At 45.5% G+C, this 27,782-nt stretch overlaps 1 protein-coding gene across 1 annotated transcript in view; it reads left to right on the top strand.

Moving 5' to 3' along the window:
- The first annotated feature begins 4,032 nt into the window (after positions 1-4,032).
- The window catches only part of IRF6 (interferon regulatory factor 6), a 126,408-nt gene continuing 102,658 nt past the window's right edge, over positions 4,033-27,782 (top strand). The window contains exon 1 of the mRNA XM_069633292.1: positions 4,033-4,160. The gene's annotated coding sequence lies outside the window, so the exon portion shown is untranslated. The remainder of the gene's footprint in view (positions 4,161-27,782) is intronic.

Here is a 27,782-nt window from a genome sequence, read left to right as displayed (position 1 = left end):
ACACTCGAGCTTAGCACATTCTCTGGCTTCTCTAGCACAAGGGTGCAGTTCAAAACTTCAACATCATGGCCTTCTGTGCCAAAGTCTCTTTGCCATTCAAAGTCTCTTTTTCAAAGGGCCTGATGCAATACAACAAACAACAAAGTTCCTAAAGTTCCTTTCTCCTTAGGGTTTCACATGTACAAATTCAAATGTGACTTTCTGCTCACCCCGGGTCACCCTCTGCTGGGCTCAGACCCACCTTTTTAGGATTTCACACGTACAAATTCTGAGATGATTTTCTGTTCACCCCGGGTCCCACTCTGCTAGGCTCAGACGCACTTCAACACAAAACCTTCTTGGGTAACTTTCTGGTCACCCCGGGTCTCCCTGCACCAAGCTCAGACCCACCTTCTTAGGATTTCACACATACACATTCTCAGGTGATTTTCTGTTCACCCTGGGTCCCCCTCTGTCAGACTCAGACCCACTTTAACACAAAGCTTTCAATTGATCTCCCTCTTCTGGGCTCGGAACAACTCTATCAACTTTGGCACAAACATTCTTTACTGTAACAACCTGAAGACTTTCGATTGTGCGCAGGGTTTTGCTTGACCCGTCGCAGGACCACTTTGATTCACAATTCTCTACAACTCTTTCACTTTTCAGCTGGATACCTTACAGAGACCTTCGATTGAGCACCCACGTGGTGCTGACCACTCTGTCAAAGGTATTGTATCAAAGTTCAATCACTCATCAGCAGTTCAACTTTACTTGTATCTTTTATCACTCGTATTTCAAACAATGTTCGTTCCAGCGCTCGCAATACAATGTTGCCGCTTGCAACCTTGGCTTCAACACAGACCAGTCTTGTATCGGTCCCCCCAACTCACCGGGTTAGTTCATTTCACTGACGCTGCTTTGTTCTTGGAGCCAAGCACAGTACCGCGGTGGCTGAGAATTCTGCCCGTCTTTATTCTAGATGCAAGAGGGTCCAGGGTAGCTGTGACACACAATGCAGCAATCTTCAGCCTGTTTTCCTGGTCTTATGCTTTCTAATATTGAGGGTTCATGAAAGCAACAGTTCCTTGTCGAAAGGGTTGAGAGAACTTCCCTCCTTGCCATCCACTTCTGTTTCGCTGTCTTTCTCCTCTTGTTAAACTGCCATCGTGGAACTGCTGTTTCCTTGTGTGCTTCGCCTCACTCAGTGAGTGCTCTCGTGCTCCTCCTTTAATCCATGTGGGGAAGCTTAATGGAACTCAGGTGTATGTGATGGTCAGTAACTGTCTGACCATTTTATTGGGACACATCAGGTATACGGTTTGGGTGTTAGTCAGTTTTCTCTCATAACGGGCTGTCCGTGAGAAAGTGTTTGTGTTGTAAAGGGGGGAGGTGAGGGGGTTGGAGTTCCTAAATATCCTACTTGGTAGGATGGGTTAATGGTGTTATAAATAAAGGAATTCCACGTCTCACCATCTGGTATCCCACTCCCACTCCCCAAAGCCCCCTCACCCAGGTGATCCTCTCGCATTGGTCCACCCCCAGGAACTGGATCCAAAAGCGATGGCTGTGTCTTGGCCGCCTGGATGGCAGATCCCCACAGACCAGTGGGTGAGACACCTTCTCATTTCTCACAGGTCCCTCTTGCCTCAACCCCTATGGAGGGTGTTGCAAAGCGGGCTCAGCTCCCTAGTCTCACGGGGACCCCCTTTGGGAGAAGAGGCAAATTCCCTTCATTTGTCACACCACTCGCAAAGTACATTCTCTAGTTGTTCTTTTGAAGTCCATATTCTTAGCGTTGTCATAAATTTGATCCAATATGGGGTCATATAAGAGCTGTTGCTGTCTTGATTCGTCCAGCAGCATGTGTGGTCTTGTCAAACCCATTCTTCCTGTTTGCATGGCTAGATTTCTCATTCGGTTTGGTGTTAGCTGGTTTCTATCCAGTGCAGGAAATGGTAATTATTTACTGTTGGGTCCCATCAGTAACGAGGGGGGGGCATGGGAGTGATTTTGGAGATTGTTAGATTAATCATGAGAACTTGGAAAATAAGCCAAGAAAGACTTGGTCCCTATATTCTTGCAAGCAAATTATAAAATGTGCATCCCTTTTAAATCTCAAAAAGCTGTACTTATTTTCTGCAGAGTACAAACTTAAAAAGTGACTTCCTGGTTTTCCTGAGCCGATGTTGAAGTGATATTGTTGGCAAGTGTCTCGACTCTGGCCCTAATAACACTGGGTTGAATCCTGGCTTTGACAATGTTTAAAAAGTGCACAAACCCATACTGTACGGTGCAAATGGATTTCCCACATCTGAGATCTGTTGGGACATTTAGCAGGATCCAGGTAACCTGCCACGATGCCCAGCACTGCTTGTATCACTTTGGTACCGCTGTAGTTTATCAGCAAACCGCTTCAATAGGAATGCAACATTGTTATTTGTGCCAAGACTCCAATAGGCTCTCAAAGTGTGGTCATTTGCTGGACACGGGGCACCTCTCTTCAGGCTTAGAGTGGCTAAAAGAAATGCCTGTAGTGGAAACTTAACAGGCCAGTGTAGGCCTTTTTTTGTAGGCTAATTTGAGGACTTATTTTAACTGTGTGACTGGTCGTTTTAAACAATCTTATTAGCCTAATTTGTTTTAAACGAGCACATTTTTCCACAAATATTTTCTAAAGATAATACCAACACAGTTGCAAAAATTTCAGGAGCTGTGACTCGTCAATGTGGACCCTTTTGCATTGAGGCCTGGGCTTATATTTGTCCCAGACTGGCCCTACTTGCCACATCTCTTGTGTTGCTCTTTCTTTGACCCAGTTCCTGCCCTCTTCTAGTTACGGTTATGTGCGACCCTCCCAAGTGTATTGCCCTTTTAAGATGGGCCATGACTCAGATGGGCCATGACGAGTCATGGCCCGATTTAATAAAAGGAGCTTCTGCAAATGCATGCCTGGGAACGGCTGCAGACTTCAACAATGGAACTGTTGGCTCTGTGTCTCATTTTCGGGCCAGAAGGCCCATACTGTGTGATCCCTGGCCTGCAGGCCCACACCATGTGTACACGGTCCTGCTGGTCTGCAACCCCCTCCTCTCCCCCAGATAAGCATGGTGCCTTGGGTCCGCCCAGGCCAACCTCCATCCAGGATGTTCCTGGCATCCACAGTGCCCCAGCACCCCAGGCCCATGTCCCCAAGGGCCACCAGGGTCCTGCCCTGCAGCAATAGTAAATCTGGGTGATCCTGGCATTCTACCAAGGTGCTGGCACCCCCAGCACTGGTAATGCCTGCCGGGTGATAATCGCACGGCCCCACAATAGTTACCCTGTCTCTGTTATATCTGACAATAATTCCACCCCCAAACACCGCCTCCAGCTTAACATTCCAAAGTCCATTTTCCTGCATTGTTTCCCTTATTTTCTAGCAAACTCATCATTTTGGTTTGTCTTGTAGTGTATTTTTAGCCTTCCTTATGTCTCGCATAGTTCAATCACTAAGTGTCCCGTTTAGTGGCTGGATTCCACCAGTTCTCCTCAGCCATCCACCCTGCCAGAAACGTTGTTAAGGGGGGGCTGAGGGGGCTATAGCCCCAGGTCTTTTGGTTGTAGCTTGTAGCCCTGGATAGAATCTCAGGGGCTACAACCAAAAGGCTAGCTAGCCCCGAGTCCCGGCATTACCTGGCTTAGCCCCAAATATTTTCCAGACCTAGCAACACCCCTGCATCCTGCTCTCCTCCCTGTCCTCAACTTGGCATTCGCCACCTGCCCTCCTCTTCTTCAAAGGTGCCCCCACAGACATGTCTAGGGCACCCTAGACTCTCTGCCGCCCCAGGACTCTTATTAATTGAAGGCCAAGGCACGCGCACGCGCAGCAGAGACACGATCCTGCGGCCCGTCTGGCTGCGGTTCACTGCGCATGCCCAAGCGGAGGGGCCGTGTCTCCGCGTGCCTCACCTGGCTGGCGCGTGCCCGCACAGATGCGCTCCGGGAACGGCCCACGCCTCCCTGGCGGCGCATGCGCAGCGGGCAAAGGTGTGTCCCTGGTGCCCTGGGCGGCGCGTGACGTCACGAATACCTGAGCCTGCCCAGCTCTGCAACAGCAGCAGCTGCAGCAGGAAGCGGAGGCGAGCAGGGGGGCCCAGGACAGCACCGGCCCTGGGGACAGCGGCCCCGCAGCAGCAACCGTGAGTACCTGCCTCCCTATGTGCCATAGAGCCCAGCCTCCGGGCGACGTGGCACAGCAGCTCACTGGGTCATTGCCAACCTTCATTTTCACCCAAAAAGCGTACATTTTTCTAAGCCACTTGAAAGTTCTTCATTCTCAAATTCTTCCGCAATGCAAGTTGAATTGGTTAATAGTTCGCCGCAACTTTGTGACATACAATAAACACGGTCTCCAGCTAGTGCTCCAAGGGGGGGTGTGTGGGAGTTATATTACCGCACGGGCCGTCTTAAGAAGTGCCTTCAGCGACATGTTCGGGGCTTTAGGAGGCGTATTGTATTTGTGCCCCTGCACAGAGTCCTACCTGATAAATAAGAAAAGCGTGTCTCTGGGGAATTGGTGACCTCCAGACTCCATGGCATAGGCCTGGTTAGCCAGTCCTGGCTTGCAAGACCACCAAACTTTTCATTCAGGCACTTTCAGGCAATTATTTATAATTGGTAAGCATGGGACTTCAAATCCCATAATGCACACTGCTTTAGGTCTTTTTTTATGAGGCAACCAGTGTTCCAGGGCCACTTCACAGCTACTGCATGGAGGGACGAGGTAGCAATTTATTGAAACCCTTGAAGTGCTGGTGTCTTTTTTTTTTTATTGCACACATTGGTTGTTTTAATACTTAAAAGTATTGAACTGTTTGGTTAATTAGTCCGTTTTGTTTTGCCTTTTTTTGATACTATGGTTTGTAGTACTCATTTTTTTCTGACTTCGGGTGTTTTTTTTAAAGAAAGATGGCCTCTGAGTCTTGGTTAAATCATCCCTAGAAATGCACCAACTCGTGGTTTGGGATATTTAGTCTCATTTGCTGTTCATAAATCAACCAGTGGTTACACCCGGCATTGTCGGGGTCTGTATCTGACATGCACGTAGGGGGTCTGCTATAGCCTTGTGTATCTTTTATTGTGGGATCGCTTCCTATTTTAGAAAAATCACAAAATTGGCAATCTCCTGAAAGCACCAATGCTGACAGCACAGGGCGGGACCTCGCTCCACCCCTGTACAGAGCGAATGTGTGGGGTTGGTCAAATTTCACTATCGCCAATACACCTCAGACTGGTATGCCAACCTTAGGCCGAAATGTCACCCACCAACTATTGTGAGCCTGTTGCCAACCCCGAACATACAAACACACTTCCACACATATATATTTATATTTGAGATCTGGAAAGTAAATTTGTTATTGTTTTGGTCTGTCCTCTGTAGTGAAAGCTTTTCCACACATATATATTTATATTTGAGATCTGGAAAGTAAATTTGTTATTGTTTTGGTCTGTCCTCTGTAGTGAAAGCTTAAAAAGATACAGTCTGGCGACGTGAAGTTCTAAATGCCAATTAGCAGAATTAACAGATAAAGGGTTCTGCAACTTCTGGCTCCCCAAATGTTTTGGACTACATTTACCAACGCCGTAGAGTATAGTCGATGGTGAGGGATTGTGGGAGTACACAACATCTTTGAGAACTGCAGACTGCGGATACAGTATTAGTGAGAGGCAAGAGACCTGGGAATACATTGGGGCAGGATTCAAACACCAAGCACTAGAATAAGTGATGCATCAGCCACGGATGTGTGTATTGAAGGAAAGTGAAGATTCATGTAAGATATATTGAAGTTGCTTAAGGGGTAGACTCTACCACCAAGACCACAGTTTAGCAGTTACACATGTCAGCCAGAGAGCATGTGCTATAGAGCCTTGTCTTAACTTATACAATTTGTTTCCAAGTGTCTGTGCTTCTTTCTCGTGACGCACATATGATTTCTAATTTTGCCTGGGAAGCTTCTGCTGGTAGGTTACTCGGGTACTTGATTTGCAGGTGCCTTGGACATTTTTTTTAATTGTTAAATTGTTAGTCTGAGGCCTTACTGCCTGATCTGGGTTGCGTAAAAGAGACACCTATCTCTTCATATGTCGGTACATTGGGAGCTGATCTTGTGCACAATATTCCTTACCCTGACATTTAGGCTAATATTCTGTATGGAAAGGAAAGATTATCCCTGGGTGGCTCTTGGTCTTTAATAGAGTGACTCATTTCTAAGCCGTTTTATTTGCACATCCAAATCCTGAGGCTTTCCAAATGGCCAGGAGTTGGCATCTGTGGAGCTCCTCCTTGTAGCTTAGATAGGCTTGCTTGGCTTGGCCCCATCAGCTGTTGGGAGGTACTTTGACGTAGAAGCCTACCTATGTGACATTAACTGTGGGTGTTTAGGAATGTGTCTAAAAGGTACTTATCTAGGGGTCTCTTAAACCATATATGTATGTATAATGGAGAACAAGTTGTGTTTTTTTATGTCTTCACTCCTATGGAAGTTAGATGTGCAGTTAGCTCTTGCTTGTTTAGTGGACATCCAGAGGCTGCTTTTAACTCTTGCTCGACAAATCCTTATTTCGCTCCCTGATATATATGCTTCAATGCAACAAACACTTTATGGTTAGGGTGAGTGTTTAAAAAAAAAATGAAATGAGTACCAGTCTTTGTGGTGTGCATTATGGGTTTACGGGTTCAAGTGCGCAACCCATTTAAATGCACATCTGTCAAAATAAATATCAGGATTCACAGGTTCCCAAAATGCTCTTTGATTTTATGCAAAGTAGGCTTGAACTCTCGCTAGCAGTGTCTGTGCCCTCTTCCTTCTCCACAAAAGGGTTTCTTCCTATTACAATGGAAGTGTACCAGTGTCCATTTTGCAATGATATTGTATATGGCTATTCTTGGTTTTGATAATGTGCTTTGCTCAGTGAAACATCCCACTGTTCAAATATTTAGATGTTGATTTAATAATTTGATGACTCCGTTTTCAAACACTCACCCAACACACCGAAGGATATTTGTTTTTTAAATGCATACATTCCCCCCCCCCTCTGGTCATGCACCTATCCACAAAGGCTGCGGAGAAAGTGTTGAGTTTTCTGACATTTTATTTTTTTAATGGAAGATAGAATTACAAGCAGACGCAGAATTTGGAGGACTCCTGGTAACCCCTACCTCCTTGCACCTGGTCATGTTATGCAAAGTTATACCTCTATGTTCCTCTTCAGGTCGAGCAGTAATAATCGTGCAGTTGTTCCCTGCGGCTCTTGCTGGTACCACTGATCTCAACATAGCTGTGTGAGTGGAACTTTGGGGGGCATGCAGCTATGTGTTTCCTTTTTGTAAATGGGGATTTTGCCTGTCTGTCCTCCACCAACTCACCCGCCACAACAGATGTCCGGAAAACCCAACCCGCCATTACCTTGAAATCTTAGTTTATAGCAAATACATTGAGGACTATAAGAAAACAGGACAGATTTTCGTTTTTATTTTCATGTGGGTTTGGTTTTCTTTCAAATTTATATTAAAAGAGGTAACACTTTTTCTTTTAGAAGCATGCACCTACTAGAGACCTTTTGAAATGGCTCTGTTTATTTCAAAGTGGAGGTGCAGTCTCGTGGTTCTCAGATTGCCCCGTGTTGGGAAAATGTACTGTGTAACGCAAGGTTATGGATTTCAACAACTCCAAAAAAATGCGGTTCATTGTTGAGAAGTGGTCCCTCCGGCATTGGGAGCCGTCTTCCATTGGAGCAGCCTGCCAGGCTTGTCTGTGCAGAACATCCTGGCGAGCTTGAAGGCCTAATCTCTGAGGTTGAACCTTCGAAGAAGTGTTGATGTCGCACCCATTTTCTGAAGCTGAACTGCGATACACCTCCATTTCTTTCAGCGCCTGGGAAACATGTTGCTTTGCTGGGTCACGTTACAGCCTCTTCTGCCACGGCCATGATCTAACCGTGTACAGTAAGTGGAGGGAGCCATTGTGGAGTTTTTCTACCCAGGCCGTGGCTCGGGTTTCTTTTTTCCCTGCAAAGAGAGGGGCATTGTTTGCCATCATCGCCTGTTGGGTGTGCAGACTAGTACTGAAAAATCTTCTTCACGAAGGTTGACAAACCTTTTCCCAACTAAAAGCTTTGGTTGAAAGGTTTATTTTTAAAAACCTTATTACGTGATCAGTGGTAAGATTCTGAGTGCCTCCGAAAATTTGAGATTTGTTTTTCATAGTTCGTCTGCTTTCATTTTGGCAAAACAAACTCTTGGTGGTTGTTTAAAACATCAGATGCTAGTTGTTGATTTATTGAAAATTGCTAGCCAAAATATAGTATCTCTTGGTAACTTGTGTGCAGGCCGCCATTGATAACACGTTGAGTTAATTGCCCTACTTTCTTTCCCCACCCAGGGTAAAATACATTTCTCTTGCTATCTTGGGGGTCTATCTTGAGGCTGTCTGAAGTGGCTGCATGCGTTCATGGGAAATCTGCTTTACAGATTCTCTGTAAAACGCATTTTATAATATCTTTGCTACAAACACCAACTTGTTTTCCAGGACCTCCATAGCCATTACCTCAGTCCACCACAGAGGGGTTTCCTTTCTGATGTTAATTCCTGTTTCATACTGCATTCTCTGATTTCCTACTAACCCTGCAGTTATTCACAACCTCGGACTAGGCTATTGTCTGGGGTTTCTTTTTACCCCGCAGACCTGATTGGTTCGGTGTAATTTGATTGTGCTTACTTCATTGTGAGAGCCTCATCGTCCACTCTGGCACCTTCACGTAGGTCAAAACCTCAGGTTCACAGCAACCCTTTAAACCCCTCAAGCAACAGAAATGGGGAGTTAAACCCACAGGAGTTAACGACAAGCCATTAGGTAGTCTTATGATCGCCAAAACAGAATTACCTCATTTGGGGGGACACCATTTCAGCTTCTAATAGTGGTCTTCTTCCTCTGAGCCTCTTAGGGTGGCTCCCGATGGTGGTCTTGATACTTTGTGGGGTGTCTTTGGGATCCGGGTGGTGGCCTTATCTTGGGAGCATTTTGGGGCACCAGCTGTTGGTCTGCAGAAGAGGGTCGACTGTTTTCATATTGGAAACACACCTTGTTGATTTCCTTGGAATATATGGAGTCAAACCAATGAGACCAGTCATTGACGAGCTGAAGGGCTCCTGTAAGGTGAAATTGAGTTTACAGAAACCCATCAAACAATGGAGACTATTTGATTCAGTTTGGCATGTTTCTTAATTATCCTCTTCCCTCGTGACGAGCAGAACACCTTACTCCTTTGAGATCTATATATAGTAGTGATTGAGCACGAAACCATTCTGGTCTAATGTAAATTAGGCCCTGTGCTCTTTTCATTGGTCTCAATACTCCAGAAGCATGTCCATTTGGACAGCTTCTCCAAAGGATGCAAGGCATGGGCTGTCCATGCACAGAGCTCCTAATACGTTAAACATTCCTTGAACTTGCTCAGTATTCTGAATCCTGCTTGAGGGTGAGGTAGGTGAGGGCTACCATTCTGAAGCACGTGTTGGGAACTGATGACTAACCCAGCCCCAGTGTTTGATCCTAGGGACGAAATGGTTTTCCCTCTAGACAAACTTTGCCGGAGCTCAGCTTTGTTTTATATCCCGCGCAGACAATAGCGAGAACTATGTTTTGTACACCTTGAAACATCTTTTTAATTCCAAAATAAGGGAGTCAAATTCTGCATCCTGGTTATTTTATCTGGAACGCTACTTTTCGTATTTCACAAGGCCCTGGTGTTCTATTCACACTGTCCCTTGGTCAGGTGCCCTCTCTCGCACCTGTTCTACATTTTAGACCTTTTCATTCGGACTTTAACCTGTGATCTTTTAATGTGGGTTCGGAGTTGAGGGTGCGAGATGGCACTCGAATCATTTGAGATTTTCGGGGTTATAGAAACGCCCCCTTAAATGATGTCCCCTTTTCTGATCCGTAACTGGAGAATGGACGGGTGGGGCGAAGGGAGAAGCATTCCTAAGGTGGAAAATGCAGCAGGAATGCAGTTTGGGAAAGAGGCCCGCTAATTACCTGCTTTGCTCTCCTAAACATTAATTACCTGCTTTGCCTCGTTTCCGGACACAGCCGCTCGTGTCCACCCCTACAAAAAGGTGTACAGGTTAAAAAGTTACATTCGAAAGTCAAGTCACACACACTATCTGAAAATCAAAGCTGTGAAGATTCGATTGCATTGGGAGCAGCCCTTAACCGTCATTTCATACTAAGATAATAAGTAAAATTAACTTGCATGCTCAGAATCAAACCTGGTGCTTTTTGTTTTTTATTTTTTTGTTTAATTAAAATGCCATTGTCATGCTTTCGATCTCATGTTGAATGTTTAGTGTGTACTAAGACCGCTGTAGCCAAAAACAGGCAGGGATTTTACTAAACCGGAAGTGCCCCATCTTGCTCGCGGAAAGTACCTTCCATTGTTTACAGACCCTATTTGGATAACGCCAGCTGCCATTGGTTAATTGCTATGTAATGCATGTAGGACACATGCCACTGCGCTTTCATTGTCTACGAGGGGTCAGTAGTAGCCTTCTGGTCCCACTGCCCCAGGCCCGTGTTCGAACAGCGCAAAAGCCTGTTTTTCAGGGTTTCTGAACGAGGGCAATAAGGAAGTCCAGGAAAAACGGCATCCTGTTGATACTTGCTGTACAACTGTCCTTTTAACTACATGTTTGTAGATCAGGCTTGGGTAGCCCAACCGAGCACGGTAGAGCCCACCCCTCTTGGGCTGTGGGTCCAGTCTTGAAGGGTGTTTGCTGTCTCATGCTGAACCTGCCAAATTGAGGGCAGCGCCAAGATAATGTAGTTGTATGAGTATGATTTCGACATCACAGAGAGTCCTGCCCCCTCCTTCTTTCACGTCTGTCTGCCAATAGTAAATCCATGATGCAAATTTAAAATGACCCTAACACTTAAACTATACCCGCTCATTCTTTAGGGATCTGTATCTCAGGCCCCCAACCCCTTATATTTTGGGCTGTGATTCCCATGAACTCTGACTTCTGACTATTCTGGCTAGGGCTGATGGGAGTTCTGGTCCAAAGCAGCTAGCGAGCCAAAGGTTGCTGACCCTTGCTTTAAATTGCCAGTGAAGGGTAATGCTTATGTTAGAAAGTGCCCCCTTTACTTGAATCCCCTGCCTTGGTTTTTTAACTTGTTTGTGCAGTATTTCATTTGCTGAGCCCACTGAAGTCGTCACTTACCCATGAGTAGTTTACTACCAATTCACGTTACGTACAAAAAGAAGTAACATTTTTCATTTGCAGTACTTTTCAGAGTAAGTTGTGCGCGGTAGTGGAGCTTGCGCATCGATAACTTATTCCAATATCCGCCAAAGGGTGATTCGCAGGGGCATATTTGGAGATATTGGGTGTGTTATGGGGGAGAGGGCAGGTTCCTAGGTACACCCACACAACTATTACCTTTCTGACCACGCTGAAGTTGGACCTGAACAATAAAGTGTTGCGCAAATATAATTTCGTTCATTGTCATGACTGTGTGAGATATGAGTTAAGAAGGCAAATGTGTCTGGAAAAAATAGTTTTGGGATGGTTGAAAATGTATAAATTCTTTATGTATTTAAATGTTTCTTGCCGGGCGAGGAATAATTTACCCCAAAGCAAGGTACTCTGCCAGACCAGCAATTTTCGACATGAGTGAGACTCTTGTGAGTCGGGTGTGACTTGACATATTTTCTAACTATGGTTAATTTAAGATGGATTTGTTTGTGAATATTTATCGGTTTATGTTGATATCCCAAAGTTAAAACGTAGCTTATGCCAAAAATGGGATTCTTGGTGAATTTGATTTGGTTTAGTAAAATATTCTACATTTCATATATTTTTTTGTTCAGGAGGGCGTCTAAGCGGTTACTATCCTCTTCCCTACTGTTTGCTCAGCGGTGGGTCGTCGCCCGGTGCTGCCCGCCAAGTGCGGGCATTCTTGATGTTAGCCTGTGGTGCTAATATCCCTGGTGCCAAGGGCCACTATTTGTGTGGAAGAGAAACATTCTGCAATGCACGCACAACACATTGTTTCAAACAAAAAATAGCCCTTGATGGCTACCATACAAAGGGAGGCTGGAGCTCACTTCAGAGCCCATCATCCGTTTCTAGGGCAGGGGCAGGACTGAGTAGGGGAATTCAGTTGTGGTCGGTGGAGCAATGTGATGACTGTCGTCCAAAGGACCTCATTGGGAGGGTGGAAGGTAGGTGTGACCATCTCTTGGTTTGCTCCACACGTGAGCTTTGACTGGTAGACAAAGCTATCATTCTGAGCACCCTGAGCGGCTGATGTGTCCACCCAGGACGGTAATGACCTAAATTGCACCTACTTATAATGGACTGCCTTTTGCACTGTTGTTGTTAGTCATTGGTCGCAAGTGTGTGACATTCGGGCTCTGCGTCGGGTGTGTCTCCGAGTGGTCCATTGGGGTTACATTGGAAGTTGTCGTTTTTCGGGGGAGCAGTTTAGGGGATCGTTGGATGGTCCAGATCCCTGGTGAACGCTGTTTCGGCGCAGGGGTGCTGGATCTTTATTACAGAGGAGCAGCGGTCTGGGTTGCAGGCGCGGCCTGGAGTGTGCCTGGATGCAGGCGCGGCCTGGAGTGTGCCTGGATGCAGGCGCGGCGTGGAGTGCGCCCGCGTGGGTTCCTAGGCGCTTCCTTGAACTAACCTCACTCTGGACCAAGTAGATCGTACATATGATTATGTATAGGACAAATAAGAAATACATGACTGAGAATAGGATTTGGGCCAAGTGCAAATTATCCAACCAAAAAAAAATCGAACATGAGTGTCAACGGAAACCTATGTGGACAAATCTCTACTTGGCTACTGACACTTGTTACCAAGGCGCTAACTCAAAACACCCCTTATGTGTCTGCATGAACGCGTAAGGTACCTTTTGTCAAAAGATCTGTTTGGCAGTTTTAGATGCGAGGAACGAATAGTGAGTTTTTAATCGTGAAAAATGTGCACTCTACTATTCAATGCCTAGTCCCAATTGACTCTTGGTGAGTAAGTTATGGTCTACTGTGTTTCTGTAGAGAGGTGAGGTGAGGAGTGACTTTTTATGGTTGGCGAGAAGTAGCTTGCAACTCGAAATGTTTACCTCGGCTCTTAATTATTGGAATATTACACTTAATCCTGTAATGTTTACATTTTCAGTCTTAGTATTTTTTTTATTTTTTTTACTGTGCCTGGACAGTGACACCTTTTTGAACCTAGAAGGCCGATGAGTCCAATAGCTTTTGCGTCAGAGTAAAGTGCTTGTTTTTAATGGTATTCCTGAATTTTCCAGTTTAGGCCCCTCTGGGACTGTGGTCGTGCCACTGTACCACTCATGTCTGTTACCGACTGCTAAGAAATAGAGAAATGTCCTAACGGAAATATTGGTTTAATGGCGCTATCCGGGTCGTGTGTTGCATTTCTGAGCAGGAGTATTCTATCAGCAAATGTGCATGTCTTGCAGGCCTCCCCAATAACCCAGGAAGCTCGGACACCACACCCTTGAAAGGTAATGCTTCTTAGAGTAATTAACCACTGGACTGTTGCGTAAGGTATTGACTCCAGGATACTTATAATATATGCAAAGATTAGAATGTGTCTTTTTCGCATTACTTCTAAACATAAAAGGTTTGGGAGCACATGTATCATCTGGAAAATATTCTGAGTGTTGTAGCTGCAACTTTGATTTCGTGTATGGAAGGAAGGAGGACTATCTTGTTTTGACACTGCACACGTTTTTGTAATGGATACTTGTAGGTGTTGGCAAACATTTCAGCCTTTTTGAGCCTCTCCTAATCCAAGAGGTTTGAACTCTGACCTTAGCAGTATGCACCCGACGCTATTCTGCAGAGACACTCAAATGTAAGAATGCTGTCCACGGACATCCTGAGCGAGATGACCCTTGACTCTCGATGTCAGATCACATCAACACCCTTCGATGCTCCATTAGTTTATTATTTTAGGGGCACGAAGGCTGAAGAAAGTTTTGGCCGAGGTTGCTGGATCAGTACCACAACACAAGGCTATGACTGCAATATGTTACCACTGGTAATCGTTCTGGTCTAATGTGAACATGGAATAGACTGCAGTAAACACAATAGAACTGGACATGAACTCACCAGACCTATACAAATTTACAAAGGCAGATCATTGGCTGAAACGCCAACAATTAATTGTTGGATCTTCCAGGACCCCTCCAGCAAACTCAACATCATGTCTTTGGACTTTCAAGGGTAGACCATTAACAGCAAATGCTCCCATCCCTTCTAAGTTTTAAAATGTGAAGAACATTGAGTGTGAGAACTGCTATCTAGAACAAGCACTCCTCAAAACTTGCCAAGCCCCCTTGAAGTTGGTGCCCTCCAGAAAGAGGAAGTGGAAATGCCAAGCCTACTGAGATCCAAGGAATTGACCCTGATGTGGGAACGGTAGATGAGGAAAGTTGGGGTGAGTTGGAGACTGTAAATAGTGTTTTGGTCTTTACTCTGCAGTATGGATTAAATAGAGCTAACTGTACACAGACCCATTGGGCATCTCACAAGACTGCAGACTAGTTTTTAGTTGGAGTGTGTCACAGACGATTGAGATTATTATATAATATATATATTTTTTTGGTTCCATGTAATAATGTCCCTGCAAAAATGTCGCCTCCAAGGGGAGCGGGGGGGGGACATCCCGCTCTCCTTAACCTTTTAATATATATATGTCACCTTTATATGTCGCCACAACCTTTACCTGGCGACATTGTGTGGCAATCATATATACCGTGTTTTTGTGAATTTATTTATTGTGTGTAAAAACATTTTTTAATAAAAAACCTCTGGGTATTAAGCACGTTATAAATTCGCAACTAGGACATATTCCTGTAACAGTGCCTCGATGCCGCCGGGCTGTGTGAGCGCTTTAAAAATGCAAATTAAATAAATAAAAAATATCTTGGATTTAGGTTTAACTTGTTATACACACTGAATGTCATGGGGCCTTGTAGAGCATTGAGTAAAAGAGTATGTCGATTGTGTAAACTCACAATAGAGACATGGAAGGACCTTATCCTTGTGTGTCCACTTACTGTGTTGCCCAGGCAACGCTGGTTAGTCCGATTTCTTTCGGACGTATCTACGGATCCACCTGATGGGTTGTGGTGATTATTAGTACAGGCACAAATAGATCTGTAATCCTTGCACTTGTTCACTTAAGCTGTATTTGAGATGGTGGTGGGAACCATTTATATATGGGTTTTAAAGTATGTTATGGTTGTATATTGTGGTATTTAGGGTATCTATAATTGTAGAAAATCAATTTATACTTGAAATATTTTATATTTAAAACCCCAAAAAGCACGTCCTTTTTATATTGTGGTAGTGGCCCAATGCCTTAACTGAGGCATGAGGTAAATGATGGAGTGTAAATTTCGTGACCACATACTTTTACGTGGAAGGAGAGTGAGAGAATTAATGGTAGATGACATAGGTTAAATCACCCGACTCTTTGGTGTTTTAACTGAAGTCATTTCAGCTTCCCAGACATACACCTCCTTGCAAAAGAAATTTTACTGTGATCCTCACGTGGGACAATATGGTCCTGCCATTTCCGGTCTTCTGTGTTTTCCTCATTTTGACAAAGACGGCTGATGGGCCCACGTGCGGAGATGAGGGTGGTGTGGAAGGGCTGTGAGCAGTCGGGGGCGGCGGGATTGAGATTACTAATCTCCAATAACCTTCCTTCTCTCTTTCCTTGTTGGTCGTCTTTACTAACTGAAGACTTAACAAGTGGGATTTAAGAAACGCACATGCCATACATGAAGAGATCGCCCCAAGACCTGGTTAACTGCACACCTGTACAGACATTTATTTATATCGATGCCGAAAGGGTTAGCTTCTTCTCGCTCTGAATTTTGCTGACCTTGAATAATCAAACACCAACTTGTAGTGTCAAATGAAGGTGCTTGAGGGTTGGCCCAAGTGGGTGTGTTACAAATGTCTGGACACTGCATGGACATCCGAAGAAGTGCCTAATGAGCCTCTTAATCAACGCCCCGCAACGTCAACTGTACCAAAATGATCCTTGATACCAGTAGGAAAGGAAATCCTGGAGGCAGAGGATCCCCCGGGACATCAAGACTGAGCCAGTAGGAGATCATTATTTCTATCTGGTGGGCCCATAAGGCAACAATGCTTTCCTGCAGCTCAGGTTTTCAGACGAATTGTGCCAGCAGTCGAAATGGCAAACCGGGGGCTGTGGAGAAGCAAAGAGAAGACCTGTCTGCCATGGCGCTCCTATTTCATCCGCAATCTATAACTGGGTGGGGCGGGGGGCTGGAATGTAGAAGCACCATGGAATTGGGGGCCTTTGATCTCTGAGTGAAGGTCCAAGTAGGGCTGTCTACAGCAACAGTTAGGAAAGATCGGAGTAAACCCAGAGGAAGAGAACACTCTGCTTAAATGATCGGTTTCTCGTTCTGTCCTCCTAGGATGCTTGCTACACTGAAGCTTCGCAGGAGAGCCTCCACTCGGATTAAAATTAATAGCTGTCACAGATCTGTGAAGGCTGGATAGGTTTCCTCCTTGCCTCTTGACCTATTCCTCTGCCACCTTTTATTGTGTATATTTTGAGCACAAGTCGTTTTGCTTTTCACCTCCAATTGGAAAAGTTGCTGGCCCTGGAGATTTCTGCCAGCTATTCCACCCCGGTTCGCATGAATGTAAGAGAATGAGTTAAAAGATAGATGAGTTTGAGATTGTCCCCCACACTGTAAGATAGTGATCCGTTGTGTTCGCTATTGGCTCCTCTGGGTCTGGCACATCACCCGTGATAGCTTTTCAATACATTGATCCTGGGGACCAGTGAATAAGTAGATGTGCAGCAGGGATTTAAAACGGAATCGAGCCCAGAGAATTGCCCCGTGCATGTCCCCCCCGCCCCCTCCTCAGAACCTGCAGCCAAGCTCACCCTGGCCGTATGCGACTGGAAAGGACCGGTTGCATGGTAATACTGGAGACTAAGGACTCTGGAAGGTGTAGAACACCCCCAAGTCCATAGCAAATATGAATGACTTGAGCTGCGAATCATGTAAAAGAATTGCGGGTAGGAATCCTCGGTTTGTCAATGAACCGGCCCACAGGGCCAATCAATGTCTTTTTACATGCCCTGGATTTACTATATGAAAAACATGGAGGGACATCATGGAATTCTCCCAATGTTTGTGGGTGGAGGTGTGCTGTTTTTTAGCAGGAATAGTGTGGACCATATGCCTGGCTCTGGACTGGGAATGTAGGCTATGGCTCTTTAGTGCGGCATTCGCTGTCTATGGAGTTAGTGGCAAGGACCTATACTGGTTCATCAGAATAAGAAGGGAGGGCACTGAATGAAAACTTCAGAATTGTACCCGACCTCACATTTCTGCCCAGTACCTTTTGTTGGTTTGGTTAAGTACACAATTTTAGAAATTGCAGTCTGGGGCATTAGGTTAGTGGGGGAAATGGGGATTGGGTAGTTGGTCGACTATACAGATGGAGAAATTAAGATGTCTGATCTTTTATAGAATGACTTGTACAGAAGCAGCGTGAGGACAATTGGAAAATTTTTCTTGAATTAAACATCAGTACATCTGCGGCTGCATTAACCCGACTGTTCCTAAGGACTTGAAGTCAGGGAATGGTACATAATGAAAACATGGCGTGTGGGAATAGAAGTCTGACGCTCGGAACCAGTGGCGGCTGCTTTCATAGGGCGGCCGGGCGCCGCCCCCCCCAGAAAGAGCAGAGGCCAAAAAGACATTAATCAAGATGGTAAAAGAGATTAATCAAGATGGATGCATTTCCTTTGCCAACAGCGCGGGGGCGCTGTGGCAAGACAACAATTACAGTGTATGTGTAACAATTCCTAAGGGCCGGCCCGGCTTTCAGAGCGGGGCGCGTCCCGTTTTACGCATCTTTTTTCAATAGTAGAGTGCGTGGAGCTCGTAGCTGCACGCACTCTACGTAAGCCCCTTTAATTAACAGGCTGGCGGGGCGCTTCAGGAGTGGCCCCGCCAGTATAAAATGTGCACAAACAGCGCACTGAGGAATGAAATTCCCTCCCTCCTGCGTGGATACAGTAATGTCATTGGCTGTTTGCCAGCCAATGACAATCCTTGCATTGGCTGGCAAACAGCCAATGACATTACTGTATCTATGCAGGGTGTGTGCGTGCGCCTGCGCCACCTTCACACGTCTCCAGTCTCCCCCTGGCCCTGATTCTTTCTTTGAGGAGTTGACGACGACACAAACACGACGCAAGCTGAGCTGCTGCCCTGCCCTGAGACCACCAGCTCAGCAGAGACGGCCTGGTCCACGACAAGCTTTCCGGCGGTAAGTACTAGTAAAGTGTACCCCCAGATGTTGTTTGTGTCTGTGGGCCCGGGGAGTGTAACACCACAGCCCCAGGCCCCAGCACTGAACGACGTGTAGGCCAGGGCCTACACGTCTTTCAGTGTTGCTGACTGTCGTGCCGTGTAGGCAACTTGGGGCCTAAACTTGTGTCTGTGTCCCACTCCCCAACGGGGAGTGGGACACAGACACAAGTTTAGGCCCCAAGTTGCCTACACGCACGGCAGACGGGCCCGCTACCACCAAGGCGGGGGCCGCATGCGGCCTGCCTGGGCCTTTCTTTACCCATGGTCCGTGGCCCAAGGGCCTTGGGCCACGGACCGTAATGAAGCAAGGCCCAGGCAGGCATGCTGCACATTGAATCTCCCCAAAAAATGTGCCGTTTTATATTTTCGCCATTTTTCGTGAAAAATGCCGAAAATATAAAACGGCACAACCCAGGGAGAGCCCTGGCAGGGCGAGGGAGATGCCCATGGCTGGTGGTGGCCTAGCATGATGAGAGAGAGAACAGTGTGCCATGAAGGACGAGGGGGATTGGGAATGATTGGGGGAAGGCTGGGGCACTATAGCATGCACGGACGGACTGTATTTGGTAGTCTGCAGCAGCGCAGCCTACTGGAACGCTGCCATTCGCACTCAAGTCCCTGACGCCAACCCACTGGGGGCGGGCGAGGATATAGCGCCTAGCATGCACTCCGAAGCAGTTAGCGTCTGGTTTCCGCTAGCTTCCATTCTCTACACACACATGTGCAATCATTGAAAGGTGTAGAATTGCCCTGTTTATTTCGATGTCATTTATATGTCATATCTGTGTTTTTTTTGTTTCTCCCCCGCCCACCCCCCTGCTGACTTGTCGCCTTGAGGGTCGCTTCTGGGTGCTGCGTACAGGTTGCTCTTTCGATAGATTAGGCGTGTCCGAGCTATCATCAGTATTGAAAAATAGCATTTTGGTGTATCTCTTTTTGATAAGTTGTAGGATTTCTTTTCAAAGTGGATGTTTAGTTTGTGTGCAGTTGCATGGAATTCATTAGCTGCATTTTAACCACAGGAGCCGGGACGCATTACTGATTGTTTCCAGCGCCGGAGCGGCCGGGGCTGCACGAGGCAGAGAAGGTCTTATTTTCCCCAAAATGAATCTTTTCCAGTGCGCGTTAAAGCTGCTCCAGGGCATTAAAGTCTACTAGGGTTTAGTCCCAAGAAGTAACGCACCCACAGAGTCCTGTGTAAAGGATTTCAGAATTCAGATGCTTAGCCTTGGAGAGTTAAAGGTGAGGGCGGAGTCCTGGACGCAAGGCTGATGGCAACGGTCAGGGAGAGTTAACGGAAGGGTGAGAATATTTGAGGGGCTGGGAAGGACGGGATAAGGCTATTGGGGAGATGGACAGGCAGAGGAAGGGTGAGGAGCGGGGAGGGGACCGAAAGGAACGATGCTCATTTATGCAAGGATTGCCTTTTGTAGACAGTGGCGAGGTGAACATTTCGAGAGGTAATGGGTTCTGGAATGAAGGGTGGAAGGCTGCCGGCCGGGATGAAAGATACTGGGAGTGGGAGATGAGAGATTGTGGACACGAGAGGCCGGGGAGTTGAGGAGCACGGTGAGGACACCGGAGGGATGGATGAGGGGCTCTGGGGTAGGGAGGCCCATGAGTAGGCTGACATGCGGTGGCGGGATAGGATAGGAAGCATTACTGACTGCTCTTACCTGCCGAAAAGGCGTTGTGGAGGTTCCTGTGGGGCCCGCTGGGTGCGCTGCTGCTCCTGCGGTGCAAGTAGAAGTTACTGCGGCCTTGTATACATCCCAGGCCCCCCAATGCCCCCATGTCTGTGGGCATCCTGCTCATCCCAGGCCAGGGTCCAGGGATGGAGTTTCCTTCCTGTCCACGCTGCTGTTCCACACTGTCCAAGTCCCTGGAAGTTCAGCTTTGTTTTGAGGCCGGCTACACTCCTGGGACCCTTTGTGGAGGTAGGTGGGGTGGATAGACCCCTAGGTGAAAATGCGGCAGGTGTGAGGCCCTCCCTTTCGGTGGGTTTTTTGGACGGTAAATTGCACATTTTGTAGACCATTTTTCCAAAAGTTTCACAGGGGGAGAACCCCCACGCACCCCCCTTGGAGGGGTGGGCTCGCGCGCTGCGCGCACTCGCTACTAAATTCGCCCTGGAAAATGTACGCCCCACCAGCTTTCAAACTCACCAGCCGCCACTGCTCGGAACTCTAGGACTGAGTCACGGCAGCATTGATGGGCTGCCTTGCTTCCATGGTCACGGCAGATATTTGAATTCGCTTGTACTTCTGAGCTGTAGTTTTTATGTAACGGATACAATTCTCTGACTAGAAATTGAAATAAGGGAATGGTCGGACAAGCTGGGGCCTTAAAGGCATCCAAGGGCACTGGTCTCTGGCCGGGAGCTTTGCTTCAGCTTTTTGAAGACCTTGAAGAACCAGAACACTGTGTGTCTCTCGTGTGTTAAGTGCATGCCTGATTTTTTTTATTTATTTATTTATTTATTTATTTGCATCGTGGCCCTTTAAAATCGGCATGTTAAAGCGTTGTGCAGGTTTTATTCAAATACAGATAACATTTTTTGAATGACAAATGGTTATTCCCCAACAATAGTTTTGCCCCCATCTTCAAAATAAAGATAAATCAGAGCAAATACGAACAGGTTGTATTTCGGATTATTTGACATGAAAGTAGAGTAAATCTTTGCGGTCAAGCCACACATGCCAGAGCGCCGCCCATTGACCATCACTGGAAGTTGACCTCTAATTCTGAGCCACATGAGCAAGGCATTGTGGGTGTGCAAAGTATCCTAAATATTTTAGCCTCCCAATATTTGTACACCAATGAGGAAAAATAATCACCTAGCTCACATGATCTACTGAGGTTACCGGATCACATCCCAAATAATTGTAGCATGGTCATGGTAGCCTAATATTTGCTACTCCTAAAGAAGGACTTTGCCCCTTTTTGAATTTTCCTTGATGACTACTCCAGCATCTAGTTTCCTTGATAGTTCTAGACTGTCCATGGACCCATGAGTGCACCGAAACTCCCTTCTACTTACAAGATTATTGAGTGCAACTTAACCCGATGCCATGAGGATGGCACGCTTTCCATAACTAACCAATACCAAACCCTCCATACTCCTGCAAACTGACTATGCCATGCGCACTCGACTCCTATATCACTCCCCCCACTGACCCCAAACAGAACTCCACTCCTGTAGTAGCTCGCACATTCTCAACAAGCAATGTTGTTGGTTTAGAAACCGTAGCAGTAGATCAATTGGGATCTCCCCTTCCATGCCGCCACACTTTCCTACTCGGTGGCAATATGTGCACTTGCGTGGTGCCTGGATAGCCAATGCCAACTTGTTTCAAGTTCATGTTTCCCCAAAGCCTTGCATGCCTCTACTGCCTCTGACCCCTCCATCCCCTTTAATACATTTCTTCATAAGTAATTCCTATGGATGCCTTCTTTGCAGTTCGGCTTTTGGCTGTTGGGAATAAGTATTTCTAAATGCGCGCTCTTGGGGCTTTCCCAAACCAGTCTCCAAGGTTAGCCTACCATCAACCAAAATTGCCAGATTCTTGAGACCCCAAAGGCAGCATTTACCAAGACTTTTACAACTATACTTGTTTGTTTATTGATTTGGTAATGCGCACCAAACCTTTAGGTAACTGGGCGCAGCAGATACAAGCATACTTGAAGCTTGGTTACAACATGTAAAAGGTACAATACATGCAGTAACACTACAAGTGGATCCTGTAGGAGGGTACAGTAGGTAAAGTATAAAAATACATGGTCAGGTGCAAAGGTCAATACGGCAGAGAAACCAGGTATCAAATGTCATTCAATCGTAACCAGTTTAGCATGTTGCGTCTGAATCTGAGGTATGGCTGATCAGTTCTGAAGGTTTGGGGTAATGCGTTCCAGGATTGTGTGGCTTTAACCAGTATAATAATAAAGATATGCCATCTTTTTCACTTCCTTCAACATTTTTTGATTGCTCAATGCCCGTTTTCCTTTCTTTGTGGCTTAACTACTTGTATTTGATGTGTCTGGGTATTGCCAAATGTGATACCTGGTAGCATCCACCGATTCAGAATGCAGATGCCAGAATACCTGAAGAAAAGCTTGCCTTGAGTAGTGGCGGGGTGAACCTCAAACCTCATCTTTGTATCAGCCTGTATAGTTTGTACAGCCTAGAGGCAGGGGTTTGCAACCTGTGTTTCTCCTGATGTTTTAGACCCTGGCTTCCATGACCCCTCACAGTTCTTCTGGCTAGGGTTGGTGAGAGTTATGACTAAAAAAATCTCTGGAGGCCAAGGTTGCGGAGCCCTACCCTGTCGGCTTTTCCTTGGTATAAGCCCAGCAAACGTGTCTACTTGCATAACCTTAATATTTAGGCTCTGACTAACTAGAGGGCGCAAGTTCCCTGTGCAATATTTGTATTTGTACAATGGCTTGCGTAACGCTCTTCCAGTCGTGACTTGACTTTTCCAATATCCTCTTTTAGGAAGCTCCTTGACATTGATCTTAATTTTCTGATTGTGTGCTTCTTTGGAGCCATGAACGTGCTCAGAGAAATTGCATGCATACATACATACATACATACATACATACATACATACATACATACATACATTCATGCGGGCACCACACACACATCCGCAAAGGGTGAAACAAGTATAATATCTTTAAGGGATGGGAGGCGGGCTTCAGTGATTCCAGTTAGACTGACATTTTGAAAGCTCACAGTGGAGAAAGTCCATGCTCAAACCTGTGCTAGTTCAAATGTTTAGCAAGAATGTACATGACCCCAGTTGGAAGCAATTGAAGCACCCTGAGGGTTCTGAGTCATGTACCACCCATTAAGATGCAGCCAAAGATTTTCTCCTGGGAATCTCCTGGTTTCTGAATGAGTTTAATATTTAATAAATGAATGCGAAACTGACACAAGGTGCTAATGTTCTCAACATTAGAGATTTTATTAAATTAAAATCGGTTGTGCAGAATTGCCTTCCTATCCCTATTCTACAAAGAGTTTCCCTACCTATGAAACTATAACTAAGGATCTGTCTTGTAAAAAAACAAACCGTGCTTGTGTCCAAAACCTGACTGACCCTCACACTAAAATAAACAAAACAATCTGCAAGGAAAATGTCTCCTTTTCAAATTTAAAAGAACAGTGTGCAAAAACCATATAAATATAATTTAACAAACCCATTTATTCAGGGGTAGTTCCCTTCCACTGAACTCAATCCAGGAAATCTTTTGAGTGTTCAAACCAAACATTTCTTTAAGTGAAGTAGAAATCTCCCTCGCACGACACTTAAAATGATAGAGAATTTATTTTTCAAACAAATGGTTTATAGGATGGCAAAGTGTCTCTTTTACTCTACAAGATTTGTAATAACAGTTCATGGTTTACTCCATTTGCCAGGAATTCCCCTCTGGACCTTGAGGATCCCCTGGTGTACTCTCCAGCCAGGAATCTTGCCCCAAATGTTCTCAGGATTTTGAAAATCCCCCGGTGTACTCTCCTGCCAGGTATTTTCTCTTCCCAAAATCTTGCTAACTGGTGCACGCTTCCACCTGGTCTTTTAACTTGTCTTTCTCTTTCTGTAGTATGCTCCAGTTGTACTCTTCACTGGTTATAATCCCTTGACTTCAAATATCACTTGTTTCAACTTCCCAAACACAGGTACCCCATTTTATGGAGGCTTGTTCAAGTTTCAATAGCTATCTTCATTGTTGGCATTCATTGGCTTGTGGCAATGCTTATCCCCAGTGGTCGAAGAGGGCGGCAGCGGTGCTCCTCTACTTCTTTTAATTATGTTTTACCGTTCCTATACTTTTATTTTAAAAAGAAACCGTTCCGGAACGGTTTTGTTTTAAAATAAGTGTAGGAAGCAGTTATAACTTGCACTTTTAGTGCACTGCACTGAACGTTTCCTTAAACAGCAGGCACATGTGTTTTGGGGTTTGTATTGCAAATGGGAGGGGGCGTGGCAATGGGGTTTGTTGGGAGTGGGGCAGTCCAGCAGGGAACATAGTTCCACTACTTCTTTTGGTACACTTTGACCACTGCTGATCCCAATCTTCCCTATAAATAAATATTTGTACAGTTCTTGCCTTGCAATTGTTTTATTAAAGTTCACTTGCTTTTCACATCTACTTCAAGGTTCTCCATATAGACCTCTCACATAAGGGGATTTGTGTAAATGTAATCTTTCTCTTTCATTCATTTGATGCTTAGAGTAAGTTCCTATTTTAAACACCTGTCGGTGCACCATGGGCCTCCAAACGCTTTTGGGCAGACTCGCCGATAATGCTTTGCATGTCTGACCTGTGATGTCAAGCTTCAGCATCATCCAGGCTCTTAGGAAGCATTACCCGCTTTCCAGATCCTCTTGCGGTCTTGCTGGCAGATTCTCCGTTGTCTGCTGGTGAAACTATTGTGTTTCCCGGGATCGCTAGCACACCAGCCTCTCCTCTGCTGCCGGACGATGCACGGCCCGCATGCAGCGCCCGCTTGCCTTTCTCTGGTCTCTTGCCGCCTTGGAGGATAGTGTCTGCTTTCCTGCACAGCGCTTAGGTCTGCTTTTGGGTCTGCCTTTCGCTGCACTCGCTCTGCATCCTCCTCTTGCTTCTCCTGCGTCTGAAGGCATGTCAATTTTTAAATATCCTGCAGAGCTGATCATATGCTCTACATTGACTCCTTTCCCCTCTTCTTCGTCCTGGTACTAAAGGTTTTAGTTCAAAGAATAGTTCTTCCTTGGAAAGCTTTTTGTCCTAGGTTTTTCTTCACATTAACGTTAGAAAAGGAGGTTAAGTGAGCATTATGTACATTTTGAAGCATGAATGGCATCCTGCTTAGGGTGTTTGACAACAAGGGGCTTTAGAATGTTACACTAGGTGGATGGGTATAATGACAACATGCCATCAGGAATATTTGGTATTCTAGGGTCATCTTCAGAAACCACATCTCCCCGAGCGCCATCTCCTCCCATGTGATTTCCCTCCTTCCACCCCCATTATATCACCCCCAGGGTCAGGATCAGGTAGCGGCTGCTGTCTTCTGGCCACATGGGAGGAGATATTAGGCCAGGAATTGGTGCTGACTCCACAGGATTAATCAGCGTACATACCGTTTCAAGTGCACGATTACATTTTTGGGTGTTGTGTATGCATGGCCCAATGCTCCAAACACATGGCTGTCAGGACAGTACTGCATTGAAGATTCCTAATCCGTGTGAAACCGCGTATGGAGTTGTCCTGACAGCCTTGCAAAATGTTTGTCTGGGTTGATTAAGCTATGTATAAATAGCACTAGACTCTAAGATAGACAATTTCCTGGGGGAAAAGGCTCTCATGTGTGCTAATTTGCATACCCACAATGCGTTGCTGATGTGGCTCAGAGCTGAGGTGAACTTCCAGCGATTTACAACTAGGTGGCGTTGTGGAATGTGTGACTGGGCTCAAATGGACTATCCTAGCACTAGACATTCTAGGGATTTTTTTCTAAGTGATTTTAACATTGAAATAGGCTGAGGCGTTTGGGTTTCAGTATTAGATTTATTAGCTTGACTTGTATGAATCCCAAACACACAACCTTAGTCGGGTGGTGTTCAGAAGGGGAGCAGAGTGGGGCAAGGACTTGAGGCGAGGTTGGGGACTGTGGTGCTTGGGCATGCAGAAGGCACTCCATGTGTATTAGAGCTAGAATCTTAAGAGATAACCCACCGATGTGTAAATTAGTGGACCTCTTGGGCATAACTAAGGACACCACACACAATGCAGTGGACATGTGTTTGGTTCCATTATACTCTACAGCCATCATCGTATCACAATGGGGAAAACCAACCTATCGTGCTGTAAGAGAAGGCACATTGGGAAATATTAAACCTAACCACTGCAGATCTACCTAAACCATTCTTTAAATGCATTACGTGAATGGCATGGGGATAACTATATATAGAGAAGTTGTCGCTGCACCGGTGACACATCAATGCATTGGTTGGTTGGTGTTAGGTTGGTGTCGCTACCTGGGCAAAGCACAAGACTGCTGGTGATTTATTGTTATTATGAAAAGCACGCAAGCGATTTGAAAAATCCTGTAGTTGTGTAAGCTATTTATGTTGTCCTCAAAGTCTGCTCGTCAAGTAACGTAAATGTGTCAGAGATGATGGTACGGGTGATGCTGCGTCTGAGCAAGAACCGGATGTGCAGCTCCCGCTGTGTCCTCAATGCAAGGTTGCATTCAGGAATGGGGCTGGAATGTGCAGGTTTAAATTTAGCATCTGGTCTATGTTCAGGTTTCAGCAAGCTCACTGCGTCATCAACTTCCTTTCGTTTTACGCCCATACGGATTCCATAGCAGTCACTTTTGTAATAATGACGCGAAGGAGTAGAGCCATTGAGCTACTAGAGGCAAAGCATTTTACACTACTGCCCAAGAACAATGGGAATACCTTTTATGGTTACATTGTAAGCAACCTTTGTAAGACCAAAATTGAAGTGGATATTTTTGCTTTTGAGCACAGTTTCTTTTAAAAAAACTTTATTTAACTTTACACAGACATGTACAATTAGGTATGACAATGCCACATTATGCTTACCAACATCATGCGGCACTTCCATCACTGCGTACATGGTTTCTTTCTCCACATTTGTCTGCTAAGTATTGTCTATACCTTTCCCCAAATGTCTTTTGGTCTGCTGTTCGTTGACAACAGGCCTGCATAAACCTCCTCACAGTCATTAGTCTAAGACATATCATTTTCCCAATCAATCACTGTCGGCGGGTCCTTCCTCTTCCAGCGCATCACACAGAAGTAAAGTTAATTTTGGATTTGTTTAGACAGTGTTTTAAAAAAAAAAAAGTTTTTTATTTTTATTTAATTATTTGATTTTGTAAACTAATATAGCGCATACCACATGGGGACCCGGCAGAAACTGCATCTGGGCGCAAATGATAACAGGGCTCACATAATGTACTAGCCCACTAGCCTTGGCTAGTAGTCTTTATGAAGGGCAAGTACAATTTGCATGATACTCAACCTTGCTGGCAAGTATGGGGATACCAGAAACATATTTTTCATTTACTGCAAACACACCTTTTTGCATTGAATGGCAAATGAAAGTTTCACTGTGCATGCCTGGGAGCATTGCATCAAATATGAAGTACGCTTATGGTGATATGCACCATTTTACAAAAAGCATTGGTAAATATTTTGTTACCAGTCGCCTTGGGGCAAGCGCATTTCTCTTAGGTCAAGTATGTAAACTCAGGGACTCGCCCTGCGGGTCTGGTGGGATTTCTAAGAATGTGCAAGGCCTGGATAATAAAACGGGGATCAT

This window comes from Ambystoma mexicanum, chromosome 13, assembly GCF_040938575.1.
Source record: "Ambystoma mexicanum isolate Mex_15411 chromosome 13, UKY_AmexF1_1, whole genome shotgun sequence".
In the NCBI taxonomy this organism is placed as follows: domain Eukaryota; kingdom Metazoa; phylum Chordata; class Amphibia; order Caudata; family Ambystomatidae; genus Ambystoma; species Ambystoma mexicanum.
The sequence above is the reverse complement of the archived record's forward strand: the minus strand, read 5'-3'. Positions and strand labels throughout refer to the sequence as shown.